Genomic DNA, 22332 nt, shown 5'->3' with positions numbered 1-22332 from the left:
CCTACTTCTGCACAGCTTTCTCTGCCACCCGGCAGGGAAAGTTGTGCAATGACCTGGCTCCGGTAATCAGCTATGTGTTTTTTACTCGCAAGCTCTGTCCCTGCATGCGATTATTGATACATCCATCAAACTTTACCTTGCAGCATGTGTACCGCCTCCCCTCTTATGGCTCGCTTAGCTTAGCTCACCATACTTCAAGCAAGGTGCCTCGCTCTGCTACCGCTGTGCTCAGCAGAGGTTACTATTCTCAATAGTAGTCCACATGGATGGAAGAGTATGAAAAAGTAGAAAAAAACAAAACACTGTCCTCATGTCGTCCATTGTCATTTCGACCATTTGAACCTGTCCACCCTTTGACCATGTCCCATGTCGGCCATATGCATGTTGACCATTTGGTGTCAACCTATTGACTGCTGACCTTTTGATTGTCAATCTATCATCTGGATACCGGGCCAGCTATCCAGGTTTTCATAAAGAAGGCTTGAAAAATATTGCCCAGACAATAATTAGAGACTTTTTTGACAGGAATGGATGGGCATTGTTGTTACCACTGTGATGACTGTCTGCTTCTTCTTAAGATATATGACCTGGCCTAGCAGCACTGGGGAGAGATCGTGAATCCTTAGAGCTCCTGCTATAAATCTATATTTCACCCCCTTGTTGGTGCCCACTACCTGGCATTCAGACCTCTGTGTTCCCCCACTCTCCCTAGCATCTAACTTGACCGGCCGCTGACGGCTGCGGAGCCGGGGGACTGCTTGCCCGGTCCCTGCAAGATGCGGCCCAGGCGCGCCATCAAGCCAGGGAATCGCGTGTGGCACTTACCCGCGTCCTGAGCTTCGGGGCGCGGATGTCCCGCGATCGCACGCGGCGGGGCTCCGGACCTTCTCCTGCTGCTCCCTCATAACCTGGCAGCCTCTCTGACTCCTTGCAGCCTCCAACAGCTAGGCACTCAGCCCAGAGGGAGCACCAACCTCAAGAGGCTGTCTCCTGGGTGCTGCGGCGGCCATCTTAGGCCTTCAGGCTCCAGCTGCACTTGGCTGCTTGCTGATATCTACACCCCTGTTGGCTGGCTGTGGGTAATCTGGAGCCCTTGGGAAGAATTGCAAATACTTGCCCCGCTAAACGACCCCCTGACAGGGCCTGCCCTACATGCCGACCCTGAGCTCCCTGATGCCTGCTCTCCCTTCAGCTTCCACTATACCATATCTGTGACCTGGCAACATCTCTCCCCGAACACCGGCTGGAGACTGCCGGGACTGGAATCTCTGCCAGCTTCGATGTAGATGTTTTGGTGCATTAGAGAGGAGCCGCCAGCGCAGCACAGAACGCCACGCAGCACCTTGGGAAAAGGTTAGGCAATACCGGCATTGTGGTACACTCACTTTATTTCACGGATTACAGAGCTATTACAACTGGATACTTGATTCACATTCTCCTTGGTGACCGACGCAACAAAGAACAGCGCTGTAGGTACTTTTTTTATCTATTGCACTATATATTCATGATTTGCTCATCGTCATCATTTCCAGTTATAACGCTCTATCACGTCGAGATGTAACGTGTATACCTCAGACACATTGCTCCTACGTGCCTCAGCCACATGGAACTTTGGCATGCCTATCTACCTCTTTGTGATGTAGCTCTCTAGATTACCCCTTTCGCTGTTGTGACCCTTCCTAATCTACTCTCTGCACCAACTATTACCACATGTAATGTATCTTTGTCTCTTCTGACCTCACATGGATAAGTTCCTGGTGTCCACACCTCTGTCCTCCTCTGGTCCTACTCCAGGCGTTCGCGAGGACACCTTCCACAGAAACTCTTCTGACTCTGACTGCTCCACCACTCGCTATCGTTCCCAACGGAAACGTACTAACACTGCGACTACTAAACAACCTAAAATGAAACCTACAGATATTGCAGCGGTGTTGGGGACTCTCCTGGATGAGAAGCTGGCAGGCATTAAGGAGGCCATAGACTCCACCTTGACCAACTGACTCAACATAATGGCCACTTGGATGATGTCGAGCAGAGGGTCTCAACGTTGGAGGACGACCTGCAGTCTGCGCAGGCCACTATTGAGTCCCAAACTAAGGAAATTAGGGGCCTCACTGATAAGCTCGATGACCTGGAGAATCGGAGCCGTCGAAATAACCTGAGGGTGGTGGGCAGTCCGGAGTCGGTGAGGGCTCATGCACTGATTGACCTTCTTTCTACTGGCTGCCGGACAAATTGGACATGGATCTTCACGGTTCGCCTTTAGCCATTGAACGGGCTCATAGACTGGGACATGAGCATAGAGATTCTGCTGGACGCCCTCGACCTGTTATTATGAGAATACTCAATTATGCGGACAAAACCAGGCTCTTAGATCACTATCGCAAATCGGAAAGTCTACTTTACAAGGGAGAAAGATTACTTATATTCCAGGACTTTTCCACCTATGTCGCTAACAAACGCAGAGAGTTCGCCCCACTGTGCAAACAACTATTTGAAGATAATGTCAAGTTCTCACTGTTGTATCCAGCCCGCCTTCGAGTCTTTGTTGATGGCAAACCACTTTTCTTCGATGATCCACTGTCGGCGAAGGCCCATTTTGCTTCTCCTGATACTTGACTATTGAGTTTTTATTGAAGTTTGCTCTCCCTTTCATTTGCTATCACCTATGGGTCACATGGTGTTAAGGGTATGATGTCGGCATACCATCTATGTATGCCAGGGGTTATGCCTCTACTTGTTTCATGTTTGTCGGTTTGATGTTATTGTTTGTTTGTTTTAGTTATTTTTGTGCCTGCTGGGATGATAGGTCACGATCCTCCATAGGTTGTCCCCTCCTTGCTCGCTGGGACTGGGAGGGACACCGCTTTACCTATGTAATTTTGACGCCTACTCTCCATCTATAGGGATAGGGTAGTATGACTGACCATACTGCTCCGCAATCATCTGGCCCGGTAGTTTCCCCACTTTTTGATTTTAACATAATATCCTGGAATGTAGAAGGTCTTAACAGTCCCATTAAACGCAAAAAGGTACTCACACACCTCTCTCGTATGACCCCTCACGTTGTGTTTTTACAGGAGACACATTGGGTACATGACTCCTATATTTCCCTAAAAGCCCCTTGGATTGGTGATTGTATCTCTGCCCCTTATACCAACAAAAACAGAGGTGTTGCTATTCTCTTTCACAGGACTCTCCAGTATTCAATCCTTAAAAAATTTATTGATCCTGAGGGTAGATTTATCTTGTTAGATGTCTCCATAGATGATACGGTATATACCTTTTTGAAGCTTTATGCACCTACCGGATCTAACAACCTCTTTTTTGCAGAAGTTCTCCAGAGAGTTCGATCTTGGGGCGGTCAGAATTTGATTTTAGGGGGTGACTTCAACACGGTCGTCGATCCATCCATGGACAGATCGGGGGTGAGTACTAAAAGACCCGGACCATCTCCTAATCTTCTTTCCTCTTTCTGTTCTCAACTTGCTTTACTAGACCCTTGGCGTATCCATCACCCCCTACATCAAGATTACTCTTTCTACTCACACCCACACTCCACTCACTCTCGCATTGACTATCTATTCTTATCTAAACACCTTTTCTTTAAAGTCTCTCACACTTCAATTAAGGATATAATTATTTCAGACCATGCCCCCATATCTTTGTCCCTGCATTTAGCTTTGCCCCAGTGTGTCTCCAAATGTTGGAGATTCCCGGCATATCTCATGCATTCTGAGGACTTTTTACTACATCTTAAACACACCTGGCTTAACTATGTCACTGACAATTTGGAACAAGAACCTAATGTTCCTCTTTTCTGGAGGGCCTCTAAAGCTGTCCTCAGAGGACACATTATTTCTTATGTCAACTCTAAGCGTAAGAAATGTCATTCTAAATTGCAAGAGCTGAGTGCGGAGCTCACACAGGCTTATCGTGCTTATATACGATGCGATAGTCTGATTCACAAGGAAACGTACCTCATGGCAAAACAAATTTATGACACTTTTCTTACCGAACAAGCCCAAACAAGTTATGACTATGGCAGGAATAGGTTTCATAGATGGTGGAATAAGTCATGGAAGCTTCTGGCCAATGTAGTCAGGGGACCTCGGACCAAAACATGGGTGGATGCATTACACAGCTTTGGAACTATTCTTTCTAATCCCAATGATATTTGTTCTGCTTTTATGCGCTTTTATAAATCTCTGTATACTATGGGCACTGACAGTGCAGTCGATGGCCAGTCCTTTTTGAACGAAACACAGTTGCCGTAACTCACGTCGGAAGCGAGGGACTTGTTGGATGCTCCTGTCACCGATGATGAGGTTCGGGCCACCATTAAGTCTCTCCCTAATGGAAAGAGCCCTTGTCCTGACGGCTTTGTGCCGAATTCTATAAGATGCTGAGTGCTGATATTCTTCCGGTACTAACTAAGCTATATAACATGTCCTAACGAGAGGAGAGACTCCCCTTCGTTTTAATGAGGTACGGCTCATCGTGCTTGCGAAGCCCGGTAAGGATCCCACCCTGGTAGGGTCATACCGCCCTATCTCACTCCTCAACCAGGATTTTAAAATCTTAACTAAAATAATGGCTAACAGACTGCAGACTTGCTTGCCCCGCCTGATTTCTCCTGCACAGATTGGGTTTGTCAAGGGTAGACAATCTACCCGGGGAATAAGAGCGGCCTTAGCTGCAATATCTCACACTCATCTCTGTCAAGCCAAAAGTAATATTATTATAAATCTAGATGCAGAAAAGGCATTTGATAAGATCGCCTGGCCTCATCTGACTAAAGTCCTTGCCCACCAACGCTTTGGCACGTTGTTCTGTAACTTAGTGCAGACCATATACACTAACCCTGTAGCGCAAGTTTTCGTTAACAATGTGACATCCGCCCCTTTCACGTTGGAAAGAGGCACCAGACAAGGATGCCCTTTATCTCCCCTTCTTTTTAATTTGGCGTTAGAGCCCCTTATAAGATATATTCTGTTGCATACGGATTACAGGGGCATTGCAGTGGGCACTCAGGAACTGAAGGTGGTGGCGTTCGCTGATGACCTTCTTCTTTTTATGTCCAACCCTCACCTTTCGATTCCTCGGTTGATTACCACGATTGACTGCTTTTCTTCTTTCGCAGGATTTTCTATTAATTATGGGAAGTCAGAGGCATTGGCCATGTTTGGACAGGCGAGAACGGGATAGGGGGACACATTTCCATTTAAATGGGCGACTGCTTATATAACCTTTCTAGGAGTGGCACTCCCCTCTCATCCCTCTCATTTATACTGATACAATATTACCCCGGTCTTGCTTAAGATAAAAACTGAGCTTGGCCTTTGGCAGGCCCTCCCTCTTAACATGCTGGGGCGCTGCAACCTGTTCAAGATGGCCAGCTTCCCAAAACTTCTCTATATCTTGCAGATGACTCCTTTATTATTATCTAGTCCGGATCTGTCCTCACTAAATGCCTCCATTACCAAATTTATCTGGTCTGGCAAGCGACCTCGGATCAGTATGAAAAAACTATCCCAAACGATATCCAGAGGTGGAGTTAACCTACCTAATATCAAACAATACAACCTTGCTTGTCTCCTCCGCATTGCCATGGATTGGCTTGGCGATAACAACTACTACACGGATTCCATTCTGGACTCTCAATTCTGCATTCCTCTATCCCTCAGTTATCTTCTCCATGCCCGACCTTCCAAATTGACCTTGAATATAACTGATAATCTATTGCTATTTCCTATTATACAAGCGTGGAGAATGGCGAGGAAACCCCTTAAGCTTCAATGTTTTTATTCACTTTCGCTACCCCTAGTCGGCAACGTGGAGTTTCAGGAGGGGAGGGCCTTAAGACCCTTCACTACCTGGCATTCTTCTGGTATATGTAACCTACGCAACTTACTTAATGCATCCCGCCTCCCACTTTCCTTTGCAGAAGCGAAGGATAAATATGGCTTACACCCTCGACAGGAGTTTTCTTACTTTCAGGCAATCCACTACCTTAAAACTGTTTTGCCCAAACTGACAGAGCATGACTTTCTTGATCCCCTTACCACACTTCTCCACTCTGGTTTCTACTCCATCTCGACTATATATGCACTTATCTGCCTAGAAATTGACCCAGACGTGGATCTTCCGTAGCTGTCCCAATGGTCCTCCCATGTTCCATCGGTCACCCCTGACTCCCTCTTAAACCATTTTCAGTTAACTCTGAAGCTTATTCCAGCTAGCTCATATCAAGAAATGGCCTATAAAATACTCCATAGAGATTATATCTCACCTAAACGCCGACATCTAATGGGCATCTCGGAAGAGGCGAGATGTACTAAATGTTTAACAGAAGGGGCGGATCTTCTACATTGCTTTTGGGATTGTGATTTGGTAAAACAGTTTTGGCATGAGGTACATCGATATGGCACTGCGACCCTTGGCATATCTTTTCATTGCACTATATCCTGGGCACTGTTTAGATATTTAGCGGATCAGGCAGACATCCCTAGGACCAATAAAAAACTTCTTGTGATATTGTCAGCGGTTAGTAGGAAAGCAATCCTACAACAGTGGATTCATAACTCTGTTCCCACTCTCTCAATGGTGACATCTAGATTATTTTTTTTATTTACCATGGACTGGCTGGAGGCATCTATCCATAAGGAAAAACTCACTCCAACTCTATTCCAATGTTGGGATAACTACATTCAAACACTTCCCGTACACACTAAACAGGCAATTCAAAACTGCTTCCAGTCTACTTCATGGTATTAACTTCACACTATAGACCATCCAAATCCCTTAGGCCTTTGACTACTATACCTTCATACTTCTTCTCTAGTTTTCTTTCTGCTTTTCTCTATGTTTTATTGTATACCGGGCTGCTTGGGAGATTGATCTCCCAGATTTGGAGATGTCTCTGTGGATGGATCGACGGCCCGTGACTTCTGGCAGGTTTAAATATTTTCAGTTTTATTTTATTTTAGTTATTGTGTTTATATCTGGAGAAATTGATGCAATGTATCTGTACTGGTGAAAATTATCACTCTATGGGGTACATTAACTAAGCAGTGATAAGAGCGGAGAAGTGAGCCAGTGGAGATATTTTCCCACCAACCAATCAGCAGCTCTGTATAATTTTATAGTATGCAAATTATAGATGTTACTTCAGTGCTGATTGGTTGCCATGGGCAACTTCTCCACTGGCTCGCTTCTCCACTCTTATCACTGCTTAGTAAATGTATCCCTATATGTTCTTTCTCTTTTTCTTCTTATAATGTACTCATAAATTCTATTCTCCGCTATTATCTGTTACACACACGTTCTTTTTATTGGAATGTTTAAATGTTTTACCTGTGGAAAATTTTTAAAATGTGTTTTTGATTTCTCCTTGTTCTATTGTGAGACTGAATATTTCATATCCTATTGTCCTCTGGCAGGACAACCCTATGTTCGCACTGTTATACCTTACTATTTCAATATTCTCTGTCTCAAATTGCTATATTTTCATTTTTGTTATGTGAGAAGTCGGAATAAAAATATTTTGGAAAAAAAAAAGATATATGACCTATCGGGTCTTTCCTGAGATTTCTGCACATTCTTTCTTGTGTATAAATCTTTCTTTTGCAAAAGTTGCCCATGTGCAATGAAACGCACCAGAATTATCCTATTTTGCTGGAGCCATTTCCAGTGATTGAGCTCACTACAGGAGCTGCAAATGTGAACTGACTAATCCAAAATCAAATATTCTTTGAGACAATTCACTCTAATCCAACAGAGATGCTTAAAGATTCCCAATCCATTTATCATTAATACTACACCTGATATGAGTGATTGCAAATACATCTACTTTAACACCAGCTCTATACACCTACGTGGACATTTTTACCTAAAAACTGTAAGGTGCACAGAGTTTATACTAGCTGAACTTATCTCTACCTATCTCTAGTTTAATAAATCAGCATCCATACCTACACTTTGGACATATGTTGTAGGGGATGGAGTTACATTCCTGACAGTCGGGATCCCGGTGGTCAAAATGCTGATGCCGGAATCCTAACAGAATTCAAAATTCCAGCGGTCTAAAGCCCAACCGCCATCCCAGGTATTCCCACTAGGGTGGTGGTCCATGCCACGCCACCACCTGAGGGGGAATATAATAGTGTGGCGAGTAAAGCTTGCCTCCGAGCCCGAAGTGTGATGAGGACAGCAAGCCCGTCAGGGTACACACTGTGCTTGATAGCGGGATTTTGGCATCGGTATTTTGACCACCGGGATCCTGACTGTCAGAAAATCATGCTGTATCCTGTTGTAGATCACAATCATAATATGATTCTGTTCCTGAATTTGACTTTTATCAAATCTATCAATTATTTTGCTACTTGTCAAATTTTGATTTTGAGGAAATTATTATATGTACAAATAAGGGAACATATTTATTGGTTAAAGCATAAATATCACCGTCTCCTTTTTGGTAGGTTTAGATTCTCAATTCCTTATGCAATTCTTCAAAAAAGGAAAGATAAAAGGAAAAGCATCTAGGTTCACCTTGGACCTTGAAAAAGAACCGTTTCACTGAGTTGAAACGCGTTGGTTTGTTGTGGAGGACCGGTGGCGAATGCGGAGGAGAACCGGACAGCTGATGACCAGAGTGTGCCGCAGACAGGTATTCAGAAGTAAACCTGTTCACATGCTCCTAATAACTGCCTGTTAACAGTTCTAACAAGCAGCCGGTAATTGCAATATTACAGCCACTTTAGTATCCCCACATTGTGGATGTTTATTTTATGTTTTATATCTGTGATTTTTATATGTATATTAAAACTGTGCTTTACTATATGCTTTTTCTTTTATTTTTCCTTTTTGGGGAATTGCATAAGAGCATACAGTATGAGGAATTGAGAATCTAAACCTACCAAAAAGGAAATGGTGATATTTATGCTTTTAGCGCTTGATGTGTGATAATCGTTTTTGATACATGTATATTGGTGAAGGGTTGGAGAGAGTACATTTATATGACATAGGGGGTCATTCCGACCTGATCGCACGCTAGCTATTTTTTGCAGCGCTGCGATCAGATAGTCGCCGTCTATGGGAGAGTGTATTTTTGCTTTGCAAGTGTGTGAACGCTTGTGCAGCCGAGCGGTCTAAAAACGTTTTGTGCAGTTTCTCAGTAGGTCTGATCTTACTCAGCCGCTGTGATCACTTCAGCCTGTCCAGTCCTGGAATTGTCGTCAGATGCCCGCCCTGCAAACGCTTGGACACGAGTGCATTTTTCCAACCACTCCCTGAAAACGGTCAGTTGACACCCATAAACGCCTTCTTCCTGTCAATCTTCTTGCGATTGGGTGTGCGAATGGATTCTTCGTTAAATTCTTTGCCCAGCAACGATCTGCTTTGTACCCGTACGACGCGCCTGTGCATTTAGGTGCATACGCATGCGCAGTTTTGCATAATTTTGACCTGATCGCAGCGCTGCAAAAAATAGCTAGCGTGCGATCAGGTCGGAATGCTGCTTAAGTGTACACTAAGGAATCATTAACCATTTTTGGATATCTTGTCGCCCCCTTCGCCTGGCCGATTCGCAACCCAATTTGCTCAAAAGTGCTCGCTACACTATGGGGTTGCGAAAACTTTTGATTTGAGCAAGATTCCGCTGCCATAAAGCATGGCAGCTGCCACACATATTCGACCGGCCGAAAGGATTCACCCTCAATTGAATTCCCCCCGTAGTAACTTCACATATTATGTTCCTAGGTTGAAACCGTATAGCAACACCAATAACTAATATCTGTTGGTACTAAAGGTGATCAAACTCCAAAAGCAAAACAAAATAAAAACAGGTTGATACATTCACAAAAACAATCGTACACTGATTTATTGATGTACTGTTTATTTTGCTTTGTTCCTGCAGTTTGCTGCCATAGTATGTTTATTAACAAAATATAGATTTTATTGTATTATATTTGGTTCACTGGTAATTAAGCAAAGTTTGGTAATTAAATAGCTGAGATTAAATCTAAATTTGTTAGTGCCATCTTAAATATTTGGGAACAAATAGTACAATCAATAACGCTATCATATTGGAATGATTTTAGTTGTATTTTTATAATGAACCTCGAGACAGAATCATCAACACTTCCCACCTTTGTACGATAAGTAAATGTGTGTAATCCATATAAAATGAGTTTTGCTGACACCGGAGTGTTGTGCTTGTAAACCGAATCCTGAATTTACATTATTGCATTATTAAATATATGAATGGTTGTATTGTAAATACAATTAAACACATGATTAAAGCAAATTCTCTTGCAGATTTACAAGCTTGATTACATTGTGGATTTCCTTGCTTCTGCCATAGCAGTTTTTTAAACCACAAGTTTCATATGCCAGCCTGTTGTCTATGTCTATGCATGCTGACCTTTGTTGTAAGATCTGCTATAGACATCACAAACTCTCACATCAATTTGCTACAATTGGATGTGGCATCTTGCAACTAATTCAATTTGGGGAGAAATGCACCTGGCTCTGTTTTTCCCTATAGAATGTTGAGGCACTGCTAGGCCTACACAGATGCCATCTATCTAAGTAGCCCATGTGTTCTCAAGGTCTAAGCCGTTTGTCTTCATTTCCCAAAATACAAGCCATTACAAAAGCACTGTAACCAAATTACAGATCATACTTAGAGGGAATCTCATCGAGGTGCAAATGATGAAAAAAATAAGAAAACACACACAGGAAAAAATGTTTCCGTCTACCTTTGTTTTCTCTCCATGCTGCTGCTATGACAGCTAATCGCACAATGTATCTTGTAGTGTTATACAATTTTATAAAAAGTTCCAATGCAAAAGCAAATATATTTTTTATGTGACATTTGTGATTCAATAAATCAATGATCAGGTGGCATTTCTCCATTTTTAGAATAGACAGGATAATATGACTTGTAACAGAATACAGTGCAATCCATTCAGGAAGCCCCAAAGTCCCATTTAAGATACCACTATGAGACATGTGTAACTAAATGTGGAAGAGTGGCAGTGGGATATAAATATTGGAGTATATATGCCCTGCCAACACCACATAAACACTGGTGTTCTTTATAATCCCACCTTTCCCAGCGCAGTCTGTCAGTGGAGTAGACACATAACCAATTTAATGGTGGAGGGAGGACAGCTAAAAATGTGTGTGCATTATATATATGTATAGTGACTGCAGCGGAACTTTTCAGGTGGCACTGGCACTGCAGGCAATGTTAATGCATCTGATTTTGCATTTTATAGTGTTACAATAGAAGTAGTAGGAGCAGCGATGGCACTGTACAGGTAAACAGTATATATACATATATATATATATATATATATATATATATATATATATACTAAATACAAAAAATACTCCTGAATTTGTGCTAAGAAGCAGCACTATGGATAGGTCCTCTGTTAGTTCGGACCTAGAATATCGTATAGCAATAAATAACGTATCCCAGTGCGCTAAAACATATACAGTTATCAATACAATATATGGTGGAATTGAAGCGAGTCCACTCGACGTGGCCAATCGTGTGTTCAGTTTTACCAGGGTTTTTTTCTGTAATGTGTACCCTAGGATGAAAACTCTCTCACCAAAACAGATCACACAAAAGAAATAATATCAGTATTTTTCAACCAATATTGTTTTATTGTATCAACAATATAAAATATCATTTAAAATTAGAATGCCAAAAGGATCCATATACATGTCATAATACAATAGAAAGTGTAAATCTCCCCTCACCTTAGCAAAGGTGTGAGCTCTAGGTGGAGATTAGAATTGCAATGACACAATGGACACAAGTTGGAGAATCCAATGCGTTTCGTCTCATTGACTTCATCAGGGGCATATATCAATTAGAACTCAAGAAGATTATGAACAGCCATTTCTCAGATTCAGTTTTAAAGTTCTAACATAGACTCATTTGGTAAAAAAATATAAAATCCATAAGGTAAAACAATCCCAATCGTGCATAATATATTGCATCTACAGATGCTCAAAAATAGGTGATATTTTCGCTTAATAGTGACCAATACTTCCAAACAGAAAATTTGCACAAGCACCAGTATGTGCATACACATGGGTCACCAGTCAGACTCCTGACTGACTGGTGACCCATTTGTAGGAACATACTGGTGCATAATCTTCATGAGATCTAATTGCTATATGCCCCTGATGAAGTCAATGAGACGAAACGCGTATGGTTCACCAACTTGTGTCCATTGTGTCATTGCAATTCTAATCTCCACCTAGAGCTCACACCTTTGCTAAGGTGAGGGGATATTTACACCTTCTATTGTATTATGACATGTATATGGATCTTTTTGGCATTCTAATTTTAAATGATATTTTATATTGTTGATACAACAAAACAATATTGGTTGAAAAACACTGATATTATTATATTATTTCTTCTGGGTGATCTGTTTTGGTGAGAGGGTTTTCATCCAAGGGAACGCATTACAGAAAAACCCCTGGTAAAATTGAACACATGATTGGCCACGTCGAGTGGCTTCGCTTCAAGCCCACCATATATTGTATTGACAACTCTATATGTATTAGTGCACTGGGATACCTTTTTTTGTATTTTTTTTATATATATAAAGACATGGAAAGATGAAGTGCACTTACCGGGCTAGTTTTTTAAATGCAAAAAAGTTCACATATCATTTATTTTGTAAAGTCAATGTCTCAGCCATAAGCACTGGCCTTTATCAAGACGTTTTCAACATAGCTTCAACATGACCACCGCTCCAACAAATGCCCTACACCATCACTTCAGGGACCTTTTCCGGATGCCAATGATGTCACCAGAAGTTGCATGTCTGCACCTAAATTCATGTGCCCAAAACTTTTGCACTTATAACATCTTACATACATTTCAAAAATACCAGAAGACTGTATCGCTGGTGCCCCATGCCTCCAGCATCCAAGCATTGGTGTCAGTGTTGTGTGCCCGAACAGGATAGTTTCAGCCCCACCGGCCGGGACCATACCTGATGTCACTTCCGCTCACACGTCCGGACACACAACACCACTTTCGCCAGGCTCCCATGTATAGCGCTGATCACAACGTTATCCATACTCAGAGCATTTACAAAATAATCAATTATTAACAGGCAATATAGAAGGCTGGATTATCTCCCTCAAAATGTTAGTATTCTCATATAAATAATATAGGTAGTATACCAGACTTTTACTTCCGCCCTCACAACACCATTAACATAGTGGACTTCTGCCCACATCAGGAATATAATTACCTACATAGCAGCCACTGGTTTATCTGTTGACCCGATGGCATATGCCAATCTAATTGAGGATCTATGTTGGTTCATCCGCTCATGAAATGTCCTGATGGTCTTACCAACATACATGTAACCACTTGGACAAACCAAATAGTACGCAATGTGATCCAGTGTACAGGTTAGATGATGTCTAAGATATATCTTCTGACCACTATGTGGGTGGCAAAAGTATTTTCCGACAATTAAAGCTCTGCATGTAGTGCATTTTAAGCATCGGAACCAACCATTCTGTTTCAGTAGCCAATTGCCTTCAGTCACCTTATTCGATCGCATAGGTCTTAATGGCATATCCTTCAAATTGCAACCTCTAGACACACTCAGCAGTGGTGGTGCTTTATGAAGTTTCTTAAAGGCCTCATCAGTGGTGATGATTGGCCAGTGTCTTCTAATAGATCTATGCACTTGTTTCATGCTGGTATCGCATCTAGTATTCAGGACCATGCAGTTGCATTTTAACTCCCTTTTGGGCAGTTTTCCTATTGGGCCATAGAATCGTTCTTTAGCCCTGGTGAGGCACTGATTAATAGTCTCCTTTGCATATCCACGCTCAAAAAAGCGGTCATAGCATTCCTGTAGCGGTATTTCAGCAATGCTGCTATCGGAATTGTTTCTCAGAACACGTAAAAATTGTGAAATTGGAAGTTTAGATTTAAGTAAGTTCAGGTGATGACTTGTGGCCCAAAATAAAGTGTTTATATCTGTTGGTTTACAAAACAGTGTATATTATAAGCCAATCTCATTTTTGATTTTTTTTCATATCAAGGAAGTCCAAAGTTAAATCACTACAGAGGTAAAATAAATTGGACTATCCAGCGAGTTCAGATCAGCGACCATAGTGTTGAAAGTTTTTTCACCGGCATTCCAAATGAGAAAAAAAAATCATCTATAAAGCATTTATAAAAACAGATTTGTTCAGAGTATTTGGTGAAAATATGTTCTTCCTCATATTGCTGCATAAATATGTTCGAATAGGCATGCACCAAATTTGAACCCATCGTGGTTCCCGCGAGTTGTATATACACAGGTGGTTTATATTTATACATTTTAATGTTAATTTAAGGTTCACTGCATATGTATATGAATCAGTGATTGGGCATCACTTTACTGACTGTTGCACTGTGTTACACTGATGATTTGTCATTTTGTTTACAGCGTCGCCATGGCCACCCAGCTGGCAACCATGACGTTACTTCCGCATCAACTGATGCGCATCGGGACGCCAGACAGGAAGCGAAAACGGCGTGGCCGTCGGTGAACGCTGGTGGGGGTATCTACTTGGGGGGTAAGTTTTGTCTATTTATACACCGCTTGTTTGCACAGTTGTTTATCCTGATGACGGAGACAGTGGTCCCCGAAACGTTGATGTTATGTACATGTAGTGGCATGTACACGTTATGCCGCTGTTTGAAGTATCCGCGTGCCGCCTCTCATTTCCTCGATTTTATATATATCATGTTTCATGTTTTTTGGTTTTGTTTCACAGCATATTGCCTTGAAAAAAGCGCCCTGCGCGGCGCTGAAACGTTGGCCATAATATGCCATTTATTTGATTCACCATTTTGAATACAAGTTTGTTTTCACAAGACCCTTGGAGTGCCGCCTGTTCCTTTACCATTGGGAGTGGATGGACACATACCCCTCTCTATAAGGACATTTCTATATATATATATATATATATATATATATATATACACACTGTATATATATATATATATATATATATAAAATGCATCAGTAAAGTATCTACAGCGCTTCACTTTTTCCACATTTTGTTATGTTACAGCCTTATTCCAAACTGAAATAAATTCATTTTTGCCCTCAAAATTCTACACATAATACCCCATAATGACAATGTGAAAAAAGTTTTTTTGAGATTTTTGCAAATTTATTAAAATTAAAAAACTAAGAAATCACATGTACATTAGTATTCACAGCCTTTAATTCAATACTTTGTTGATGCACCTTTGTCAGCAATTACAGCCTCAAGTCTTTGTTCAATATGATGCCACAAGCTTGGCACACCTATCTTTGAGCAGTTTTGCCCATTCTTCTTTGCAGCACCTCTCAAGCTCCATCAGGTTGGATGGGAAGTGTCGGTGCACAGCCATTTTTTAGATCTCTCCAGAGATGTTCAATCGGATTCAAATCTGGGATCTGGCTGGGTCACTCAAGGACCTTCACAGAGTTGTCCTGAAGCCACTCCTTTGATATCTTGGCTGTGTGCTTAGGGTCGTTGTCCTGCTGAAAGATGAACCGTCGCCCCAGTCTGAGGTCAAGAGCGCTCTGGAGCAGGTTTTCATCTAGGATGTCTCTGTACATTGCTTCATTCATCTTTCCCTCTATACTGACTAGTCTGCCAGTTACTGCCGCTGAAAAACATCCCCACAGTATGATGTTGCCCCCACCATGCTTCATTGTAAGGATGATATTGGCTTGGTGATGAGCGGTGCCTGGTTTCCTGCAAACATGACGCCTGGTATTCAAACCAAAGAGTTCAATCTTTGTCTCATCAGACCAGGGAATTTTGTTACCCATGGTCTGAGAGTCCTTCAGGTGCATTTTGGCAAACTCCAGGTGGGCTGCCATGTGCTTTTTACTAAGGAGTGGCTTCTGTCTGGCCACTCTACCATACAGGCCTGATTGGTGGATTGCTGCAGAGATGGTTGTCCTTCTGGAAGGTTCTCCTCTCTCCACAGAAGAATGCTGTAGCTCTGACAGAGTGACCATTGGGTTCTTAGTAACCTCCCTGACTAGAGCCCTTTTCCGCTGATTGCTCAGTTTAGACGGCTGGCCAGCTCTTGGAAGAGTCCTGGTTTTTCTGAACTTCTTCCATTTACGGATGATGGAGGGCAATGTGCTCATTGGGACCTTCAAAGCAGCAGATATTTTTCTGTACCCTTCCCCAGATTTTTGCCTCGAGACAATCCTGTCTCCGAGGTCTACAGACAATTCCTTTGACTTCATGCTTTGTTTGTGCTCAGAAATGCCCTGTCAAGTTTGGGACCTTATATAGACTGGTGTGTGCCTTTCTAAATCATGTCCAATTAACTGAATTTACCACAGGTGGGTTCCAATTAAGCTCTAGGAACATCTCAAGGATGATCAGTGGAAACAGGATGCACCTGAGCCCAATTCTGAGCTTCATGGCAAGGTATGTGAATACTTATGTACATTTGATTTCTTAGTTTATTTATCTTGGTTTATTTTTAATAAATTTGCAAATATCTCAAAAAAAAGTTTTCACATTGTCATTATGGGGTATTGTGTGTAGTATTTTGAGGGAAAAAATTAATTTATTCCATTCTGGAATAAGGCTGTAACATAACAAAATGCGGAAAAAAGTGAAGTGCTGCGAATACTTTCCAGATACACTGTATGTATATATATATATATATATATATATATATTTATATATATAGAAGGTGTGGTATAGACACAATACTGCGCTATAAGGGAGCTCAACCCTGTGACGTACTCTCTGCTAGATAGAGTACACAAAATGGCATACACACAAGAAATGTCCAAGGGAGCTATATAATACAGTCTTTAAAACGGAATGAATACCTCTTCCAATTTTTGACCACAATTTGTTAAGAACTTTCATTTATTTGCATCTAAGCACAAAACAATATATCTCAATTGGTACAATTGCTGCTTCAATGTCCAATGGTTAACACATCCACATTAACATACAATACATCCAATGTATGAATAATAAAATATAGACAGTTTGTTGATCCAATGAAGTTTCTTTGGTTAATGAATGTCTGATGTTCTCAAATCCGAGCTATACCCAACGCATTTCATCCAAACGACTTCATCAGGGGCTCATATCTAGATGGTAAACATATGGGCGATATAAATATTTATATAAATCAGGCCATAGTGGTCTCATCATACGGTAGAAATTGTGTACATACCAAATGGATCGGAAGAGTTCTATGGGGCAAATAACCAATTTTATTGTCGTGTTGTTTCCACAGTAAAAGATCTAAAAGAACCATATTACTATAAGAATTTAATTATTTCTAAAATTAATAAATTAATATCATAAAAAATATGATGAGGAAGAGTGGTACATGACAGTTTGATAATTCAGAGAAGGAGCTGAGGAAACCATCACTGTAGTTTTATGATATTCATTTATTAATTTTAGAAATAATTAAATTCTTATAGTGATATGGTTCTTTTAGATCTTTTACTGTGGGAACAACACGACCATAAAATTGGTTATTTGCCCCATAGAACTCTTCTGATGCATTTTGCATGTACACAATTTCTACCGTATGATGAGACCACTATGGCCTGATTTATATAAATATTTATATCGTCCATATGTTTACCATCTAGATATGAGCCCCTGATGAAGTCCCTTTGGACGAAACGCATTGGGTATAGCTTGGATTTGAGAACATCAGACATTCATTAACCAAAGAAACTTCATTGGATCAACAAACTGTCTATATTTTATTATTCATACATTGGATGTATTGTATTTTAATGTGGATGTGTTAACTATTGGACATTGAAGCAGCAATAGTATCGATTGAGATATATTGTTTTGTGCTTAGATGCAAATAAATTAAAGTTCTTTTAACAAATTGTGGTCAAAAATTGGAAGAGGTATTCATTCAGTTTTACAGACTGTATTATATAGCTCCCTTGGACATTTCTTGTATATATATATATATATATATATATATATATATATCACATGCACAGTAGCTGGCACTCGCTGAATCCATATAACTATAGCGTATCCAGGTGCCCTCACATGCTGGTATCCCCAGCAAAATGTACACAGCAAGCAGGTGCGGCACTCAGGAAAAATGACAAGCTCAACAAAGTTGTATATCAACGTTTCGGTGTATTACCGTCTTCAGGATATAAAGTACAAACAAACAAAGTCTTACCTTAAATTGCTACCTCACCCAGTGAACAGCAGGCAGTGTCTGACGCGTTTCCACGGCCGCCGCCGGACCGGAAGCGGGGCGCAGCTCACGTCAGAATCACCCACAACAGCATGTCCGCACTTCGGCTGTGCGGCGCATGCTCGTGACATCACCATCACCATAACAACCATAATGTACACAACAACATCACTGGAAGAGAGAATGACATAGCGTGTGATATAATCATATATGCAAAATGTATCCTTGCTTAAATTAGGTGCATCGGGCAATGATTATTCAATGATGTTCCACATATTATACCAGAGCAAGCATATTCTTGAGATTTTAGAGATTTTATATGAACATGGACCATGTGATTGTTTCATTAAGTCCACGGGGACTGACTGTCTCCAACTTATGTATCCATTCTGTTTCACGTTTAAGTAGAAGTCGATTGCGATCACCACCTCTACGTAAGGGGGGGATGTGATCGATCATTCTATACTTTAAACTTGCTATGCTGTGTTTATTGGTTAGGAAGTGTCGGGCAACAGGTTGTTCACTCTTACCACTATTAATGGCAGCTCTAATTGCCGACCTATGTGCCGACATTCTCTCTTTAAATTTGCATTGGGTCTTCCCGATGTAAGAGAGTCCGCAAGGACAAATGATCTGATAGACCACATATGTGCTATTACAGGTGAGATGGTGTCTGATTTGGTATATCCTACCTGAATGTGGATGTGGGAATTTATCACCCGGAATCATAAAGCTACATGTAGCACATGTACATCTGAAACAACCCCATGTTTGATATTGAACAGGATTTGTTTTTCTCTAATCAAGAAATTTGCTCTAATGTTATCTGTTATATGAGGTATATAGATGACCTGTTTTTAATTTGGCAGGGCACTGAAGATATGTTCAGATCATTTATTAACCTGCACAATGATTCTGACTGCCCAGTCAAACTTACAGTGGAGATGAGTCAATCACAGATCCACTTTCTGGATGTTCAGATTACAGTAACTCCAGAAGGATTGAACACATCTGTATTTAACAAACCTACAGACCGCAACACTATTTTACACATTAACAGTAACCACCCTCGTGAACTTAAATTAGGTTTACCTTATTCCCAGATGATAAGGACACGCAGAATAAATTCTGATCCAGATGAGGCGTGTAGGCAACTTGATGAAGTGGTACAGAAATTTGTGGAACGCGGTTATGATTTTAGGAGTTTATGTAACATTAAAGACAAGGTTCTTAAACTTGACAGGTCCACTCTATTACAGAAAAAGGCTAAGAGGATATCATCTGACAGATTCCCGTTTGTTAGCAGATATAATGATTTATCCACTGATATCAAAAAAATCACTAAGAACAGATGGCCAATCATACAAACAGATAAGTCCCTCCACTTGGGACAACAGTCGATAATGCCATGTTATACCCGTGAAAAAAATCTCAGGGACCTACTTGTTCGTACTGATATCAGTGATCCCAATAAAGCCACTCACTTTTTAGCTAATAAAAAATGGGGTTGTTTCAGATGTACATGTGCTACATGTAGCTTTATGATTCCGGGTGATAAATACGTATACGGCAGTACCGCTGGACATATACGGCAGTATCAATGGACATATACGACAGTATCGCTGGACATATAGGGCAGTATCACTGGACTGGACGTATACGCCAGTACCACTGTAATTATACGTCAGGATTACTGGAATTATACGACAGGATCACTGGACTTATACGCCAGTACCACTGGAATTATACGGCAGGATCACTTAAATTATACGGCAGGATCACTGGACTTATATGGCAGGATTACTGCAATTATACGGCAGGATCACTGGAATTATACGGCAGGATCACTGGATTTTTTATAACAGTACCACTGGAACTATACGTCAGGATCACTGGATTTATACGGCAGTACCGCTGGACATATACGGCAGTATCAATGGACATATACGGCAGTATCACTGGACATATACGGCAGTATCACTGGACTGGACTTATACGCGAGTACCACTGTAATTATATGGCAGGATCACTGGATTTATACGCCAGTACCACTGGAATTATACGGCAGGATCACTGGAATTATATGGCAGGATCACTAGACTTATACGGCAGGATCACTGCAATTATACGGCAGGATCACTGGATACCACTGGAATTATATGGCAGGATCACTGGACATATACAGCAGTATCAATGGACATATACGGCAGTATCACCGGACATATACGACAGTATCACTGGACTGGACTTATAAGTCAGGATCACTGGACTTATACGCCAGTACCACTGGAATTATATGGCAGGATCACTGGATTTATACGGCAGTACCACTGGACATATACGGCAGAACCGCTGGACATATACGGCAGAACCGCTGGACATATAAGGCAGTATCAATGGACATATACGGCAGTATCAATGGACATATACAGCAGTATCAATGGACATATACAGCAGTATCACTGGACTGAATTTATACGCCAATACCACGGTAATTATATGGCAGGATCACTGGATTTATATGCCAATACCACTGGAATTATATAGCAGGATCACTGGAATTATACGGCAGGAGCACTGGATTTATACGGCAGTACCGCTGGACATATACGGCAGTATCAATGGACATATACGGCAGGATCACTGGACTTATACGGCAGGATCACTGTAATTATATGGCAGGATCACTGGAATTATACGGCAGGATCACTGGAATTATACGGCAGGATCACTGGAATTATACGGCAGGATCACTGCAATTTTACGGCAGGATCACTAGATTTATACGGCAGTACCACTGGACATATACGGCAGTACCGCTGGACATATACAGCAGTATCAATGGACATATACGGCAGTATCACTGGACATACACGGCAGTATCACTGGACTGGACTTATACGCCAGTACCACTGGAATTGTACGTCAGGATCACTGGATTTATACGGCAGTACCGCTGGACATATACAACAGTACCGCTGGACATATATCCGGCAGTATCAATAGACATATACAACAGTACCGCTGGACATATACGGCAGTATCAATGGACATATACGCCAGTACCACTTGAATTATACGGCAGGATCACTGGACTTATACGCCAGTACCACTTGAATTATATGGCAGGATCACTGGAATTATACGACAGGATCACTGGATTTATACAGCAGTACCGCTGGACATATACGGCAGTACCGCTGGACATATACGGCAGGATCATTGGACATATACCGCAGTATCACTGGACTGGACTTATACGCCTTTACCACTGTAATTAAACGGCAGGAGCACTGGACTTATACGCCAGTACCACTAGAATTATACGGCAGGATCACTGGATTTATACGGCAGTACCGCTGGACATATATGGCAGTATCAATGGACATATACGGCAGGATAACTGGAATTATACAGGAGGATCATTGGATTTATACGGCAGTACCATTGGACATATACGGAAGTATCAATGGACATATACGGCAGGATCACTGGACATATACGGCAGGATCACTGGACATATACGGCAGGTTCACTGGACATATACGGCAGCACAGGGACACCACCACTGGACTGATGCAGGACAACACAGCACCACTGCAATGGACTGGACTTATACAGCAGCACTGGACATATGGCAGCAGAGGACACCACCACTGAGACTGGACTGATGCAGCACAATACACCACCACTAAACTGATGCAGCACAACACAGCAACACTGCAAGGGACTTATACAGCAGCACTGGACATATGGCAGCAGAGGACACAACCACTGTGACTGGACAGATGCAGCACAAGACACGGACACTGAGGACACTGAGATGCTGGAGTGAAAATGGCGGCGACGCGCGGCTTTTTATATGGAATCCAAACCCCGCGAGAATCCGACAGCAGGATGATGACGTTTTGCCTCGTTCTGGTTTCCGAGTCAGGCGGGAAAACCCGAGCCTGACTCGGATCCGGGCTCAGGTGGTGAAGTCCGGAAAGGGTTCGGTTCTCTCAGAACCGAACCCGCTCATCTCTACTTCAAAGACACAAATTAATGCAGCATCTGTTTTAAAA

General features: G+C 41.7%; 1 long non-coding RNA gene across 1 annotated transcript in view; it reads right to left on the bottom strand.

Annotated features, from left to right (window-relative positions):
* Positions 1-16940: 16940 nt before the first annotated feature.
* LOC134990571 (uncharacterized) overlaps positions 16941-22332 on the bottom strand; it is a 68473-nt gene continuing 63081 nt past the window's right edge. The window contains exon 3 of the long non-coding RNA XR_010195390.1: positions 16941-17171. This is a non-coding gene — a long non-coding RNA (uncharacterized LOC134990571). The remainder of the gene's footprint in view (positions 17172-22332) is intronic.

This window comes from Pseudophryne corroboree, chromosome 1 (assembly GCF_028390025.1).
Source record: "Pseudophryne corroboree isolate aPseCor3 chromosome 1, aPseCor3.hap2, whole genome shotgun sequence".
NCBI classification, from domain to species: domain Eukaryota; kingdom Metazoa; phylum Chordata; class Amphibia; order Anura; family Myobatrachidae; genus Pseudophryne; species Pseudophryne corroboree.
Note: the sequence above shows the minus strand (reverse complement) of the source record. Positions and strands in the feature narration are given on the sequence as shown.